A 16,063-nucleotide genomic window follows, 5' to 3' on the forward strand; every position below is an offset into this window, starting at 1 on the left:
CGTCAGTGTCACCGAGGGACCCCGCTGGCACGTTCTCACCCTGGTGTGGTTTTCGCCCTGCTCGCTGGGCCGGAGGACACCTCACCCGCCCGTGGCCGCACGGCGTGGGCCCAGCCTTCTGCACAGGGCAGGGTGGCAGAAGGGAGCGGGCTTCCGGGAAGAGCTGCTGGTTCCCCCAGAAAAGCAGGGTGGGGACCCCCACCAGTGGAGCCGCGCGGGGGAGACAAGACTCGGGAGGGAAAGCCCCGGCCCAGCCCGGGCCTCAGGCCCCTCGACCGAGGCGGCAGGTGCTGCTGGCAGGCAGGTGGGCGCCACGTGCGCTCCACCCTGGGCCAGCACCCAGGTCCGGGCTTCCGGGGCCGGGGTTCACTGCCGGGCACTGCCCCAACCTCCCCCTGCCCCCTGGACAGCTTGAGGGGCACGGCAGGGCTGGAGGCCAGTGGGGTTCAGGCAGGGTCCCGGCGGGCACAGGCGCACACAAGGCGCTTACCTCGCTGCTTTCGGGGGATGTGAGCTCGGCCCAGAAGTGGGGGCGAGGGGAAGAGGGGGAGACCCTGCGCCTCCGCCTTCGTGCCAGCCGGGCCCAGGGCCGGGGGGCCACCCCCCCGGGGAATGAGCTGAGCCCAAGGCCAGGCAGGCGGCTGAAGTCTGCAGGGGCCGGCAATGTGCCGAAGAGCTGCTGGTGGGATGCGGGGATGGGCGGGGCGTCGAGGCTTGGGCAGGGCGCCTCTCCCCTCTCCAGACCTCAGTTTCCCCACCTGCACCGCGGGAGCCTTCCCTGATCCTCCCAGGGTCTGAGGCCTCGCCAGGGCAGGGCCTGTTTGTCAGAGGGGTTCTGGGGCTCAGGGGGTCTTGGGCAAAAGCCTACCCTCGGTTCAGCGTCACCGCCAGCCCCCTTCTCAGGCTAGAGGCTGCTGGCGGCAGCGGCCTGCGCCGTGCTGGTTGCCGTGGGCCCACCTTCCCCACAGCCCTCCCAGAGCTACCGTTCCCACTGCACGGATGGAGAAACTGAGGCACGGCGGGTGTGGTGGGCAGGGTGCCCCGGGATGCCCCGACCTCATCCCTGCATCTGGGGGACGTTACGGAAGGGCTGCGGCCGAGCGGTTAAGGGACGGCCTCCGCATGGGGACGTGGCTGAGCCCAGCGGCCCGTCTGAGCCATCACCGGAGCCCTGGAGAGCGGAGAACTTGCTCCAGCTGGAGGCAGAGCGATGCGGCAGAGGGGCCGCGGGGAAAGCCCCGGAAGGAATGTGGGCACCGCCAGGGTAGAGGCAGGGAAGGCGGCCCCCAGTTCCCGCCGCCACGAGGCATGGGGTGGTCTGTTCCAGCAGCAGCAGAAAACCCACGCGGGGGACTCAGGAGCGTCCCTGGCACCGGCCGGTCAGAGCGAGGGCCGGGGTTCGGGGCGGGCAGGCTAATCGAGAGCGTTTGTGGGGGGTGAGGAGGGGGCGGCAGCTCCACGCACCTGCTAAGGCGTCCAGGGCCTAAGGAAGGGGCAGGAGGAGGCGCTCAAAAAAACCCACAACTCGGACGGGATGCGCGAGAGGGCAGAGCCAGCACCCACCTCTCTTCCAGGCCGTTGCCCGCCCTGCATTCTCAGCCCTCTCGCCCCACTCGTTCCTTCCTTGATACCCACAAACCCGCTCAAAGCCATCATATTCACAAAAAGAGAGAGAGCCCGAATGCCCAGAGAGAAAAGTGAGGAAGGGGTGGCCATGGTCCCAAGTACGGCAGGGACAGCGTGACAGTGAGGAGGGAGATGGGACAGCAGGGCCTGCTCGATGGGTGCCCATGGGGCCATGCTGGGGGCAGAAGCCAGGCTACAGAGGGCTGGGGGAGGAGGTGAGGGCTGGAGGCTGAAGAGCTGTGGGGGAGGAGGTGAGGGGCTGTGGGGGCAGGAGGTGAGTGGTTGTGGGGGAAGGAGGTGAGGGCTGGAGGTTGAAGCGCTGTGGGGGAGGAGGTGAGGGGCTGTGGGGGGAGGAGGTGAGGGGGCTGTGGGGGAGGAGCTGTGGAGGGAGGAGGTGAGGGGGCTGTGGGGGAAGAGGTGAGGGCTGGAGGCTGAAGGGCTGTGGGGGGTGAGGGGCTGTGGGGGGGAGGAGGTGAGGGGTTGTGGGGGAAGGAGGTGAGGGCTGGAGGCTGAAGGGCTGTGGGGGGTGAGGGGCTGTGGGGGGGAGGAGGTGAGGGGGCTGTAGGGGAGGAGCTGTGGGGGGAGTAGGTGAGGGCTGGAGGCTGAGGGGCTGTGGGGGAAGGAGGTGAGGGGCTGTGGGGGGAGGAGGTGAGGGGGCTGTGGGGGAGGAGCTGTGGAGGGAGGAGGTGAGGGGCTGTGGAGGGAGGAGGTGAGGGGTTGTGGGGGAAGGAGGTGAGGGCTGGAGGCTGAAGGGCTGTGGGGGGGTGAGGGGCTGTGGGGGTGAAGAGGTGAGGGGCTGGAAGCTGAGGGGCTGTGGGGGGAGGAGGTGCGGGGTTGTGGGGGCTGAAGAGCTGGAGGCTGAGGGGCGTGGGGGGAGGGCTGGAGGCGATACACTGGCTGTGAAAGGGAGGCCGTGGAATTAGCTAGAAAGGCGCTGGGGCTGGCTGGAGGGGGCGTGCGTCTGTCCGCCTGTCTGTCTTCATTTCAGCGGGGCGGGCCTGAGTGCTCGCAGCCGCGCTGCAGATGCCGAGCGGGGGCGTAATTGATTAATTGGATGAGCCGAGCTCAGCCCTGGCCTGCGCCCCCGCGGGGCCCCGGGCCGGGGGAGACGAGCCGGCAGGGCCCCGCCACCCCCAGCGCCATGCCCCCCTCCCTGACTCCCCGCCTCGCGGGGGGACGCCGCCAGCCGGCCCGGGGCGTGGGCAGTGCCCCCCGACTTCCCTTCCCGCCCGCAGCCGGGCAGAGGTGGGCACCGCGCGGCCCAGCCCACTGTCCCCACGCGCTCCCGCGCTCACTGCCCTTGTGCCTTTCAAAGTGGTTGCCCGCCGCCTGCCTCTGATCCCTGACCCAGCGTTTGCCACGCTCCGCCCTGGACACCAGAGAGCCACCTCATGCCGTGGGGGGTGGGCGTGGACACACGGACGGGATGTCGCACGGGAAGCCCCTCTCCCAGCCTAGGTGGACACACTCAGGCCCGTGGCATGGGGCCCCGTCCCGCAGGTCGTGGCAAAGCTGGGCTGGCCTTCTGGGGCACTACTGCTCGTCTCGTGAGGACAGCGACAGTTCAGGTTCCAGAAGCCGCGAGTGGCGCCCGCCCCCCTCTGCGCAGTCACAGGTCCTGCCAGCTGGGCGGGGGACAGGGCGTGGGCAGGGGATCCCCCGGGGGAGCCGCTTCCACCCGGCGGCTGCACCCACCGCGCCGTCGGGGAGCCTGGCCCCCCACCTCCCTGCCGCCGGTATTTTCAACGTGGTCCAGCTTTTAGCAAACCCTGGGCGGGTGGGGAGCAGTGATTGGAGGACTCGCCTGGTTAAAACGCCCCTCTGAGGCTGCAGGGAGAGACCCGTAGGGGCTCGCGCGTCCCAGCCAGGGCCCTTCCGGGGAACGCCAAGCTGGGGAAACCGAGGCAGGAAATGGGAGGGAGCCACCCCTGGCCCCATCGCAGACCCGCCTCCTCTGAAATCCAGGGCTGGCCTTTCTCCTGCGTGCAGGGCCTGCCGGGAGGTGGGGAGCCTGTTCCCGTCACCCTCATGACTGACCCCGGAGCCCCTTCCTCGGTGCCTCTGCCCCCCGCGGCCCCTGCTGGGCCGTGCTCTCCGTCGCTCTCTGGCCCCTGGAGGCCACCAGATTCCCTCTCTCGCCCACTGCTCGGCCCAAGGCCCTTCCTCATGGGTGCCGAGGAGTGGTCCTGCTCGCCCGGCCCCCTGTCCGCTCCTCGCCCCTGGGGCGGCCCCCGGCAGGTCTGGCCGTCTCCCTCTGCTTCCCCAGAGAAGCTCACCCCAGAACTTGCTTCCTCAGGTCTCCTCCTGCCTGCCCCCCACGCCCCGGGCTCCCTGTGGAGCAGAGCCCCTCCTCCCTGCCCACCGCCCTGCCCCGGTGACGCTCCTTCACCCAATATTCCTCGGGGGAGTCTGTGGGGAAGCACCCCGCAGTGAGCTGCAGATGAGCCCACAGAGGCAAACAGTAGGTGCTCAATAAATGTCAGAAAGGCACCCCACCCAAAGGAAGGGGGCGGCTGGGCCTCCTGGGGCAGGGTTGGCTGCCTGGGAAGCCAGAGGAGGTGGTCGCCCTTTGGGGGGGCCCAGGGACCCCCAGCCCAAAAACGTCCACCCCTCCCCCCACACCCCAACCCAGCTTGGGTTCCCAAGTGAGAAAACCAGGGGCCCAGGCCCGCCTGCCGCTGCCCACAGGTGGCTTTGAATGGGCGCCTTTAATGCCTCCCAACCTCCGCAGGACCCCTGTCCGTGTGGCCCCCTCTCCGGGGCTCTGGAGGGGCCGGGGTGGAGGGACAGGGGCCAGGGGGCTGGAGGAGAGTCTGAGAATAGAACCCAAGGAGCGGGGCCACCACCCCTCGGGCTAATTGTCACTGTTACGAGAACTAGGATGTGCCCACAACCGACCTTGAGGGCAATTGAGCCTCCGCCAAGGGCAGGGTCCCCCCTCTGGGCGGTCCCCGGGGGCCAGGCCACCTGCTGGGGGGGGTGCGGCCGGGCGGGGACGGGCTGGTGGGCCTTCCAGAGCCCCCGACTGTCCTGGGGCTGCCTCCTTCTCCACGCTGGGTCCTGCCGGTGCCGGGGACACGGTCTTGTGTTTCCCACATCTGCCCACCCGGCCACCCCGGTGCCCGTCGGGACAGAGGCCGCCAGGGAGGGGCTTGCACGCTGCCATCGTGGCGCTGGCATGTGTGACCCGAGCCCCGGTTTTGTGACATCTGCGGGGCCTCTTGCCTGGAGGACGGAGGCTGCGGGCTGGTTGGGCCCTGAGCATTGCGGGGGACGGGGGGAAACCGAGTGCCGGGGAGGTGACCGTGGGGCCGAGGCGGGCACGGTTCTCGGGCGTGGAGCCGCCGGCCAAGCAGCGAGGCCGGAGACCGAGACTGCCCAACGATCGCACCGAGAGCCCAGCGGGCCGCCAGGGCCAGCCGCGCCTTCAGTCCCTCCGCGTTGGCCTGCGGCCCGGGACGGGGGCCCCCAGGGGAGGACAGGCCACCAGGGACCCCGGCGGGCTGGGGGAGGCCGACCTGGCTGGGCACGCAGGGCCCTGGTCAGAAGAGGCACGCAGGGCCCCAGCCTCAGTTTCCCTCTCTGTGCAGTGGTGGCGGTTATGGCAAAACCCCAAGGCCGTTTTGGCCCCGCTGCCCGTTCCCCAACTGCTGTTCGGTGCTACAATGGTCAGCGGCTCCCCCCTGCCCTTCCACTTCCTCCCCGGATGCCCCCCCAAGGCCCTTCCTTGGCGCTGGTCGAGCACAGGCCCGGCCTGGGGCCTGGAGGGGAGGCCTTACGGAGAGGGCCAGGCCGTCGCTTTCTGCACAGGCCCCTGAGGAGGGGGCCCTGTCCCACGGCAAAGCAGTGCCACCAATTGCCAAATCCCGCAGATTTCTCTCCCCGGGGGTCCAGGAGCGAGCGCCCAGCTCAGTGCCGGGGGAGGGAGCTTCCCGACGTGGGGCGGGCATGGACGTGGACGCCGGGACTAGGGAGAGCGGGGCCGGGTCAGGGAAGAGAGTGGGAGGACAGAGGCACCCGGAAGCAGCACCAGGGGTGGAGGTCGGGGGGCTCGTCTGGCCAGGCCCTGGTGCAGCTGGCCGGGGCACCCAGAGCCGGTTGGGCTGGGCTCCCCTGCCCACAGCCGAGCCTCGGGAGTGCGGAGACCCCCGGCGGGCCCTGGTGCCTCTGGAAGACCTTCCAGCGAAGGTGACCTTGGGGTGGGCCTTGCAGGGGACGAGGGCGTTTGGCAGCCGGGGGCAGGGGTGGCCTTCCCCACAGTGGGCAGGCCGCGCCAGGGAAGGCCAGGGTGCCGGCGTGCCCGGCTATTTTGGGAGCCTAGTCAGAGACCCAGCAGAGTGAGGGGAGCAGCTGTCCCCGAGGCTGGAGGCCAGAGGGGCTGCCCAGCCCGGGGTCTCGCTTGCAGGGCCGCCGGCCGTGTTGTGGGCGGGGGACTCAGTTTCTGAGAAGGGGAAAGACAAGGTCAGAGCTTTAAAAAGTTTGTGCGGTGGCTCAGGCCATACAGGGGTGGCAGGGAGGGGGGTCTGGGTGAGAAGCAGGGACAGGCCAGGGGCAGGGGCCCGGAGGAGGGGGCTTCAAGTCCAGTCTCCGCCCCCCGCGCCCCTCCGTGTAGGCGTCTGCCCTGCATTCGGCGGGGGTGGAGAAGGCCTGCACTCAGCCAACGCCCGAGCAGGGGAGGGGGGCAGGGAGCTCTCTGGAGACCCCCACGCCCACGCCCTGCACCCCTGGTCTCCCCCGCCCGCCGTGGCCCCTTGCGTCCCCCAGAGGACGGGACAACTGCCTGGCCGCCACCCCGGGGGCCGGCGCACACACGGCGCCCCCTGCTGGCAGGTGGGGGAGCGGGCGCCCACCAGCCCCGCCGCAGCCCTGTACACGTGCGTGTCTTAGAAGAAGAGTACATGTGGCCAGAAGATAAGAGGGGAGCCGTATTAATGAAAGCAGGTGAGGGGAGATATTCATTATCGTTTTCAGCCTAATGAAGGCTGCTGAAGGCTTTCTCCTGAGTGATAAATTCCTCCCGGGCCCGCGCCCTCTGAGCCGTGGAGTCACGAGCATGTCATAACTCATGTCGCAGCCATCGCGGCGTTTCCCCCCAATCGCCACTGCGCGGCCCGCTCAGGAGGACCGGAGCATGTCTGATAACAAATTTGGGGAAACGTAGAATTTCACAGCTCATTGCGGAGGCATTAGGACGACGATAAATGGGATGAGATCCTCCTCCTCTCCGGTCCCTGGTGGGGACAGAGGCCCAGGAGAGGGCCCCAGGGGCACCACTGGGGCTGGAGAGTGGGGGGTTCTGGGGAGGAGGGTGGACCTGGAGGGCCCGGCCGTCACCCGGTGTCCACTCCAAGCCCAGAGGGTGAGCCCGGGAGCCGAGGTCCGGGAGGGGGCAGCCACCCCAGAGGCCTCCATCCCCCCCCTCCCAGGGTTTGGCAGCGTCCGGGAGCAGGAGGGGGCTCCGGGGGCTCCTGCCAGGCCCCGCGGCGGCCCCCACCTCCCAGCTCCTGCCCTTGACGTCGGTTCCCAGCCAGCGGGGCCAGGTGGCTGCATGAGCTCAGCCCCTGCCCCGGAGTGGCAGACACAGCTGCAGCCGGCGCGGCCTGCGGGGGCAGCTCGGCCCCACGGCTCCCCTGGCGTCCGCCGCCCAAGGCCTGGGCACCCCGGCTGGGGGCGCCCCGGCCGATCTCCCGTGTGGGAGGCTGGGGAGGGAGAGGGGAGCCCACCCTGGCCCCCGCCACGCGCTGCCTCCTGCGGGACACACCCCGGCTCTGCCCGCTCATCCCGGGTCCTCAACACAAGTGAAACCGGCATGCCGGGATTCGGGGCGCAGCGGGGTCTTCACCTGCCCCCTGGCAGCCCTGAGTCAGGAGGAGGCCATGGGGCCGGTGGAGGGGGCGCGGGTGACCCGCCCCCCCGCCGCGCCAGATCCCCAGCGCAGGCTCAGGACGTTCCCGGGAGCAGCCCGGAGGGGCCCCGCGCAGGGACGCTCTCCCAGCCAAGGGCAACGGAGCCACCCAGAGGCCTTGGCCGGTAACTGACACCAGCCCTCGCCCGGCAGGTGACCAGGTGAGGGCCAGGCGGGGCGACGCCCTCCACACTGGCCCTGGAAGCGGGCTGGAGCAGAGGGGACGCTTGTCGGCTTTCTTTCTGAAAGGACATATGCTCCTTTAAGGGAATTTGGAAAAGGCTGAAAATGAAGAAGATAAAGGGCCCCCGGCCCTCTGCCCAGAAAACTCTGGCACTGACAGAGAGCTGCATTTCCTTCCAGTCTTTTTTCCGCTCTCTTTCCTTGGGTTTCGTTTTGCCGGCCGGGGATCACACTTTTTCTGTCATCTTGTTACTTCCCGCGGAAGTTCAGGTTATGTGAGTTCAAAAGGGACCAATTATCAACTGCCACATGGTAGTTCCTCGGGGGGTTTGTACCCCAGTTGGCTGAGAATTTTTTACGTGGGGACACTGAGGGCTGAAAATTTTACCTTTGGTTAGTACAAGCAGTTCTGGCGTGGCTTTCGTGGCACCTAATGGTTTTCTCGTATTGCAGATGGATTCCTTCGAATGGTTTCTCTGAATGTAAGCCTATAGGAAAAAAGAAGTTGTTGTGGGATTGTGGTTTTGAGTCAATTCAGTGCGATTAATTCCATTCACGATGTTGTGCCAGCATCACCACCATCCATTACCAAGTCTTTTCCATCAACCCAAACAGAAACTGGACATTTTAAGCCTTAACGCCCCATTGCCTCCCCCACCCACCCCTGGTAACCTGTATTTTAGTTTATGACTCTGTGAATTCGCTTTTTCTCATTGTTTCACGTTGGTGAGATCATGTAATATTTGTCCTTTTGTGTCTGGTTTATTTCATGCAACGCAATGTCTTCAAAGTTCATCCACATTGCAGCTCTCGTCGGAACTTCATTCCTTTTTGATGGCTGAATGCTACTCCATTCTACGTATAAACCACATTTTCTTTATCCATTTGTTGGTTGATAGACACGCGGGTTGCTTCCATCTTCTGGTAATTGTGACTAACCCTGCTACCCAGGATGCAAATACCTGTTCGAGTCCTTTGGGGCAGACACCAACACGTGGGACTGCCTGGTCACATGGTCATTCCATACTGAACTTTCCGAGGAACCCCAAACAGTCTTCCACGGCAGCTGCGCCTTTTACACCCCCACCAGCAACGCGGGGGTGTCCTCTTCCTCCACATTCTCTCCACACTTGTCACTTCCCGCTTTTTAAGCTAGCACCTCCCCGTTGTGGTGTGAGGTGGCCTCTCACCGTGGCTTGGACGAGCATAATCCGGGACGGCTAATGAGGTTGAGCGCCTTTCCATGGGCTTTTCAGCCATCCGCATTTCTCCTTTGCTGAAATGTCCATTCAAGTCTTTTGACCTCTTTTAAATTGGGTGTTTGTCTTTTTGCTGTTGAGTGGTAGGGTTTCTTTATAATTTCTGGATCTTGTACCCTTCCCCGATGTGTGGTTTCCAAACATTTCCTTTCCACGTCTCTCCTAGTTCCAGAAGCCCGGGGTCCTGGGCTGCGCCCCGTGTGGCCCCCGGCCCTGTCCTTCCTCACTGCAAGCTCTGAGCCTTCTCCTTTCTCGCGGACTGACCGGTCCTTCCAGGGCAGGTGTGACCTCCAGCCACGAGGGCCGCCGTCGCCCAGGCCGGAACTGCCACCCTCCCGGGCGCACGAAGCGGGCACCCCTCCCACCTTCCACCCCACACCCAAGCCAACGGCAAGTCCCTTCGCCTTTATTTTCAAACTGCACCCAGTGCCCGGCCACACCCTTCCCCCCCGCACTGCCACCAGCCAGGCTTGAGACTCCGTCCTCTCCGGCCTGGCTCGTGCCGGCAACTCTGGGCCGTGCGCTCCGCTTCGCCCATGCCCCTCGCACTTCCTGCGCGGCCCGGTACCCGGAGCCAGCCTCAGGCCCCCACTGCCCAGCCTCAGCAGCCCACTGCCGCCGTCCCCAGCCCTGCGCTGAGCAGGGTCCCCTCCTCCCCGTGCAGTGGCAACACCGAGAGACGCCAGCCCAGAAAGTAGCCAACCGGGTGCCCGAGTCTCAAGTCAGAGCTGGGGCGGCCAGAGGGGCGGGCCGCGTCGGGATGGCAGGGCCCGAGTTCGAGGGCCCCCGCACACGCCCCTTGGCGCTCTCTAGCTCCGGGACGCTCTCTGACGTGGGCAGCGCGCTGCCCGCCTCACTGGCCTGCCGGCTCGTTCGTTCTAGAATCAGGGGCCTCTGCAGTCCCACCGTGGTCACCACAGGCCCCCCCCCCCAGAGAGACAGACGGCCTTGCTCAAGCGCCGCCGGACAGGGCCTGGGCGGCCGGTCCTGCAGGGTGCAGGGGCGCTCCTCGGCCCCGGCTGGGAATTGCTTTACCATCTGCGCAGGTACCGGGCACCTCCCATCCTGCAACTACGTCCAGGCTGAAAACACGGGGGTCACGGGGCGGCAGGGAGCGGGGCCCACACCGCGAGCCACCCATGCAGGTGGGCACGGAGGGGCACCCCGTGTCCTGCACCCGGCCCTGGGCCGGCCTGGGCGCCGCGGGCAGCTGGCCTCAAGGCGCCACCCTCTTTGCCACGCACGCTCGCTCCGAGGCCACGTGGCTTCTGCGGGGGGCAGACAGAACAAGCAGCTGCCGGGGCTGCTCCTCAGAGCCCCCCGACACCCACATTCCGCTCGCTGCCCCCGCGCCCCCCACTTCTGCATAGAAACCGCGAAAGCCTATAGTGCAACTCGAAAGTCAACCATTACCTTCTTTCTCTTGTGCTTCTTTTGGCAGATTCTTCCTGGCTCTGAACCTGAAGGCGGAAGTTCCGGGAGAGCCTCACCTGGGGGCAGTTTGCCCCCACCCCCCGGGGGGCACTGGGTGATGCCTGGTAGCGTTTTAGGCGGTCAGGACCGGGAAGGAGGGGACTAGCGGGCAGAGGCTGGGGGCACTGCTCGGCCTCCTACGAGGCACTGGGCAGCCCCACACCCCAAATTAGCAATGAACCCTGCCCGGGGGGGGGCAACCAAGGATAGCTGGGGGAAAAAAAGAGGGTTTTGGAAGGGTCCAGGTTATCTCCCGTGTCCTAATGGAGGAACCAGGTGTATTCTGGGGGAAAGACCGTGTCCCCTCCTGGCTCGTGTTCTGGGGGACCCTGCCCAGCCGCCTGTGAGCCGTGCCGGCGCCCCATCTGCCTGTAACCCCCTCCACAACCCGCCGCGCGGCCAGTGTGGGGGCCAGGGGCGCTCAGCAGGTACCGGTTGTCCGCTCGGCTCCATCACCCATGGAGCGCGAGGCCACCAGGCTAGGGGAGCGGGACCCCACCGCAGCCCGAAGCCCGAGGGCCATCGAAGGCACAAACAAGAGACCCAGGCCTGAGCACGCCCCCACGTCCTGCACGTGTTAGATGTTTGGGCGAGCCTTGTCTTCCCGCAACGGACTTGCACAGATAATTTTTTTTTTTTTAAGATTTATTTATTTTACTCCATTTTTTGAAAAAAATGATCCCGCTCTTGTTGTTTGTGTCCACTGTGTCTGCTCACGGCGGCGCGGGCCGTCAGTTCTCCGAGACGGGCCAGCTTGCCTTTACCAGGGGCCTCAGGAATCGAACCCGGGGCCTCCCGTGTGGCAGGTGGGAGCCCAGGCCCTGGGCCACCTCCGCCTCCCCTCAAAGCATCTTGTTAGGGCTTGGTGGGCTGCTGAGCCGAGAGGACCAGGGACGGCATGGGGCGCGGGTGGAGCCGGGGGTAGGATGTCCGTCACGGGCCCCTCTCGCTCTCTAAGCACCTTGGGCTCCTGGCAGCCCTGCTCCCTTGGGCACCGGCCGCATTCCTTCCAGAAGCAGGTGGCCAGCTCCGCGACGGCACGGGAGATGAGGCCGCCCCCTCCCACGCGTGCTGCCGCATGGCTCAGCCTCCCCGGGCACGCCAGCCCCCATCTCCCCCCAAGCCCGTAGCCATCCCAAAAGGGGCTCCTTAGCCCCCAGAAACCCCTGGGAGCCAGGGAGGGTTCCCCCAAAGAAAACGACGCCCCAGCTTATCCCCCTAGTCCAGCCAGTACAACAGAGAGAGGGGCTCCAGGGCTGGGCTTTCTGTCCTGTCCCGAGGTTTTCTGCCAAAGAGTGTTTTGGCCCTACCCCCTTGTCCTGCCTCGGGGCCTGCTCTGAGATACCCCCGAGCCCTCCTTCTGCGTCTATCTCACACTGCCCATGATGCCCTCTTCACGCTGGCTCCTGGGAAGCTCAGTGCACGGTGTCACGCTGGCCTCTCGCCCCTGCCATCAGTTTCCCTGATCTCAGCCTCCTCGCCTCCCTGTAAGCTAATGCGCCGCTGGGGTGGGCCTTCACAAAGACTTTCCGGAACGCAGCAAAGGGGAAGAACAAAATCAAGGCAGCCGTGAGGGACAAGTTATAACAGCTGGACCGTCCCTCAATTCTTCGGGTATTAACCGGAGAAAAACCTGGAAGGCCCCAGCGTTTCAGGGCCGACAGCTGGGAGCTCCACCCTGGGGCCCACGGTCGGGCTGAGGACCGGCCCGGAGGGCAAGTGTGGCCGAGAGCAGCCCTCGGCGCTGGCCCCTGCACCGCCCGGGCCCCTTCGAGTGGGAGGCCGTGGAGGGCACACGCACGCGGGCACGCACGGCGGAAACCAGCCTTCCCGCATGGCATCAGCTTCGAGCCCCTTTTCCTGGCTCTCGCGGAAGGCTGCCGTCCTCCTGGGCTTACCCGCCCCCTTCGCCCCCTCGCCCACCTCACCTCCACCTAGGCGGGGTGGCTGCGCACTGCGGCCCAGGATTTTGCCCAGGTTCAAATCCCAACTCTCCCAGTCGCCACCGTGCGACCTCAGGCAGGTACAGCCGGAGCGCGTGACCATCACCCCCGGCCACTTGGGCGGCAGAAGCTGCTTCTCTCCCAGCGCCGGGAGCCGGAAGTCCACAGTGGGGGGTGGGGGAGCCATGCTACCCCCCCCCCCAGGCTCGCCTCGGCCGCTCCCCAGGGCGCCCTGGCGCGGGGCTGCCTCACCCGCCTCGGCTTCCCCGTGCCTCTTGCGATGCCTGTCGTTGGATTAGGGCCCGCCCGGGGGGTCCAGGAGTCTTCACTGCTCACGTCTGCGAAGACCCTTTGCTCCAACTGAGCTCTCGTCTGGCGTCCGAGGACTCAGAGGAGGGCGCACTTTGGGGGCCCAGGCAGCCCCCTGCAGCAGTGGCCTGGCCGTGCTCCTCCCGGCTCCCTCAGCTGCCAAGTGGGGACTTGATGGGACTGACCCCAAGTGGCTCCCGTGACAGCCAGCGAGGGGTGCTTGGAAAGCCCCGGCCTCAGGCCTGGCAGGGGTAAGTGCCCAGTGGGGTGCTTATACTCATAGCAGGGAGAGGAGCCAGGCAGGGAGATGACCAGAAATTTAGGGGGGCCTGGGACTTCTGTCTGGGGAGATGGAAACATGCTAAGATTAGATTGGGGGGAGCGGATTTGGCACAGTGGTTAGGGCGTCCGTCTACCACATGGGAGGTCCACGGTTTCAACCCCGGGCCTCCTTGACCCGTGTGGAGCTGGCCCATGCGCAGGGCTGATGCGCGCAAGGAGTGCTGTGCCACGCAGGGGTGTCCCCCGCATAGGGGAGCCCCATGTGCAAGGAGTGCGCCCCGTAAGGAGAGCCGCCCAGCGCGACAGAAAGTGCAGCCTGCCCAGGAATGGCACCACACACACGGAGAGCTGACGCAGCAGAAAGAGATGCAGATTCCTGGTGCCACTGACAAGAATCCAAGCGGACACAGAAGAACACACAGCGAATGGACACAGAGAGCAGACAACTGGGGGGGGGCAGGGAAGGGGAGAGAAATAAAGTTTTTAAAAAACTAAACACATCTTTAAAAAAAAGATGGTTTTTTAAAAAAAGAGATTAGATTGGGGCAATGGTTGGACAACGCGGTAAACATATGAAACTCCACTGCTTTGCACATGTAGAATGGGTGGTTTTATGGTATGCAAATTCTATTTCAATAAAGCTATTTAGAAAAGCAAATCAGGCCGCCCGAGACGGCAAAGCTCTTCTGCATGCTCCCAGCTTCCCGCAGCCCAAGGGGAGAGGGAAGCGCCACCCCGGGCAGCGTGGGTGCCAGGGGGCGGGCGGGGCGGGCCGCAGGGTGCGTCTTCCGGGAGCTCGGTCCCGCGCAGCTTCCGCGGAGGGAGGCCGAGAACGTTTTCCCCCGGAGGGGCTGAGCCGCAGGCGCGCACTCAACACCGGCCCGTTCCTGCTTTTCTGCAGCACCCAGGCAGGTGCGCAGGTGAGAGCCCAGGGCTGGGGCGCCCAGCTGTCAGCGCCCCGCGGTGGGCAAGGGCACCAGTGGCAGGGGGGCGGCTTCCCGCGGTGCCCTGAGCCGTCCGCGGCCTCCTCGTCCTGCCCGTGGCAGCTGCGCAGCTCCGTGGTTTCTTCCCTTTAACACACTGTCGCTGTAATTGCCAACGTCGGGGGCTTAGAGCAGCGTCACGCAGAAAAGGCCGCGTTCCGTCTGCCTTCCCCTGTTATCAGCACTGCCTTTCTGGGGGACATTTGTCCCAGCCGGTGAAGGAACGCGAGGAGAGTTGCACTGTCAGCCCGTGATTTACGTGAGGTCCCCTGTTTGTGCTGCACAGTCCTTGGGTTTCGTGGAAAAAATGTTATTCTCGTAACATATCTATAGACTAAAATTTCCCCTTTTAGCCCCATTCAACATGTAATTCAGCACTGCTGATTACGTTCTCCGCCACCCATCACCAAGCCTTTCCCATCGTCTCGGATAGAGACGTCCCTGCCCCCTCCCTGGGCCCCGCTACGCCCTATTCCAGTTCCCGACGCGGTGAATTTTCTTGTTCTCACGATTTCACATGGGTGAGATCATCCGACATTTATCCTCCGTGTCTGACTCATTCTCCCAACAGGAGGCCTCACGGTTCATCCGTGTTGTCCCGTGGGCCCGAGCACCGAGGCTGTGGACGTCACCTCGCTTCTCAAAAACACGCGTCGTCTTGCAAAACAGCGTGTTTGGATTTGGGGGTGACGGTTGGAGCCCCCAGCTTCCAAAACTCCCCCCTTCCCCTGGCCACCCCAACCAGCTGTGCCCTCGGCGGCCGGCTGCCACTGGCGGTGGGCTGGTGCTGGGGCTTCGTTCTCGCCCGCCGGGAAACGGGCAGCACAAAAAGCGCCCGCCCCAGGCCGGCGGATCCCGGGCCACCGTCCCCCAGCCCCCCACACCTGCCCGCCTTGGGGTGCTCCTGCTTCCCACAGCCGGCACCTGCCAGGCTTTCTCGGCTGCCCCGTGGCTGCTGCGTGGGATAAGAAAGCTCGGCTCCCGGGCCTCCAGCCTCCCCTGTCTCGCCAGCTTCTCGGGGAGCCCTTCCCTGATCACTTGGGTCCACAGACCCCCGTCCGGGCGCCTGCTTGCGGGGAGCCCGCGTAAGACACGCAGGCTCTGCTGGGGACTGGATGAGCTCATCGTTCCAACCGCCGCGACGGGGGCTGGCGCCCTCCGAGCCAAGCCTAGGCTCGTGACTGCCTTCGCCCGCCACGTAATGAGCTGCCCGGCGACACGGGAGCACTGCGAGACGGGCTCGGCAGGTCCCCTCGCAGAGCCTGCTGAGCTGGGAACGAGGACCGCGGGCGAGAAACAGGGAATTTGGAGCAGGGAAGATGTGTGCCCTGGCCAGGGGGGCCTTCAGAGCCACCCGAGCGGTGCCGTGGCCCCGGCAGCCAGAGGCGGGGCGCGTCCCCGAGGCGTGGGGCGGTAAAGAGCAGGCTGCAGACACGCGCTCGTCCACGCACATTCGCCTCGGCACCAGGCCAGGAGCCAGAGGGCGGAAACGGCCGAAACGGACACTCAAGGCGGTCCATTGAACCGTGGGGTGCTGCTCAGCCGGCAGGGAAGGAAGTACCGGAGAGAGCGGGCTGCGTGGCCCCTGATCCATATGTTCAGGGAAGGAGGCCCCGCACCCAGAAAGGCAGGAAGTGGTGGCGTGGCTTCTAGGGCCCGGGGTCTGAGGGACAGGTGTGGGTACAGGGCTTTCTTTAGGGGAGTGACGACGCTGTTTTGGAAGTAGAGAGAGGGGGTGTCGTGCAACGTGGCCGAAGTACAGAACGCCATGCAACTGTTCGCCTTAAAACGGTCGGTCTCATGTCCTGCAAGTGTCCCCTCAATGAGAAGGGCGCGTCCCCACCCCAGGGGAGGCCGTGCGAGCGGGGCGAGCCCCTCTCTGCCCAGCACCCGGCACCCAGGCGGTACGGTGAGGCGCCAGCCCTCAGGAGAGCCGCCATCCCAGACGCCACCTAGGAAGCGGGAGGCGCTCCTGGCCGCCTGCTAAGACGCGGATGTCCTCCTGGCCGCCAGCAAAGCCCGGGTGGGGACCGGGCAGCCGCTGCGAGACCCCAGCCCCGGCCGTGGCGTCCACAGCCCACCCTGCCCGCCTGAGGGGAG

This window comes from Dasypus novemcinctus, chromosome 3 (assembly GCF_030445035.2).
Source record: "Dasypus novemcinctus isolate mDasNov1 chromosome 3, mDasNov1.1.hap2, whole genome shotgun sequence".
Classification (NCBI taxonomy): Eukaryota; Metazoa; Chordata; class Mammalia; order Cingulata; family Dasypodidae; genus Dasypus; species Dasypus novemcinctus.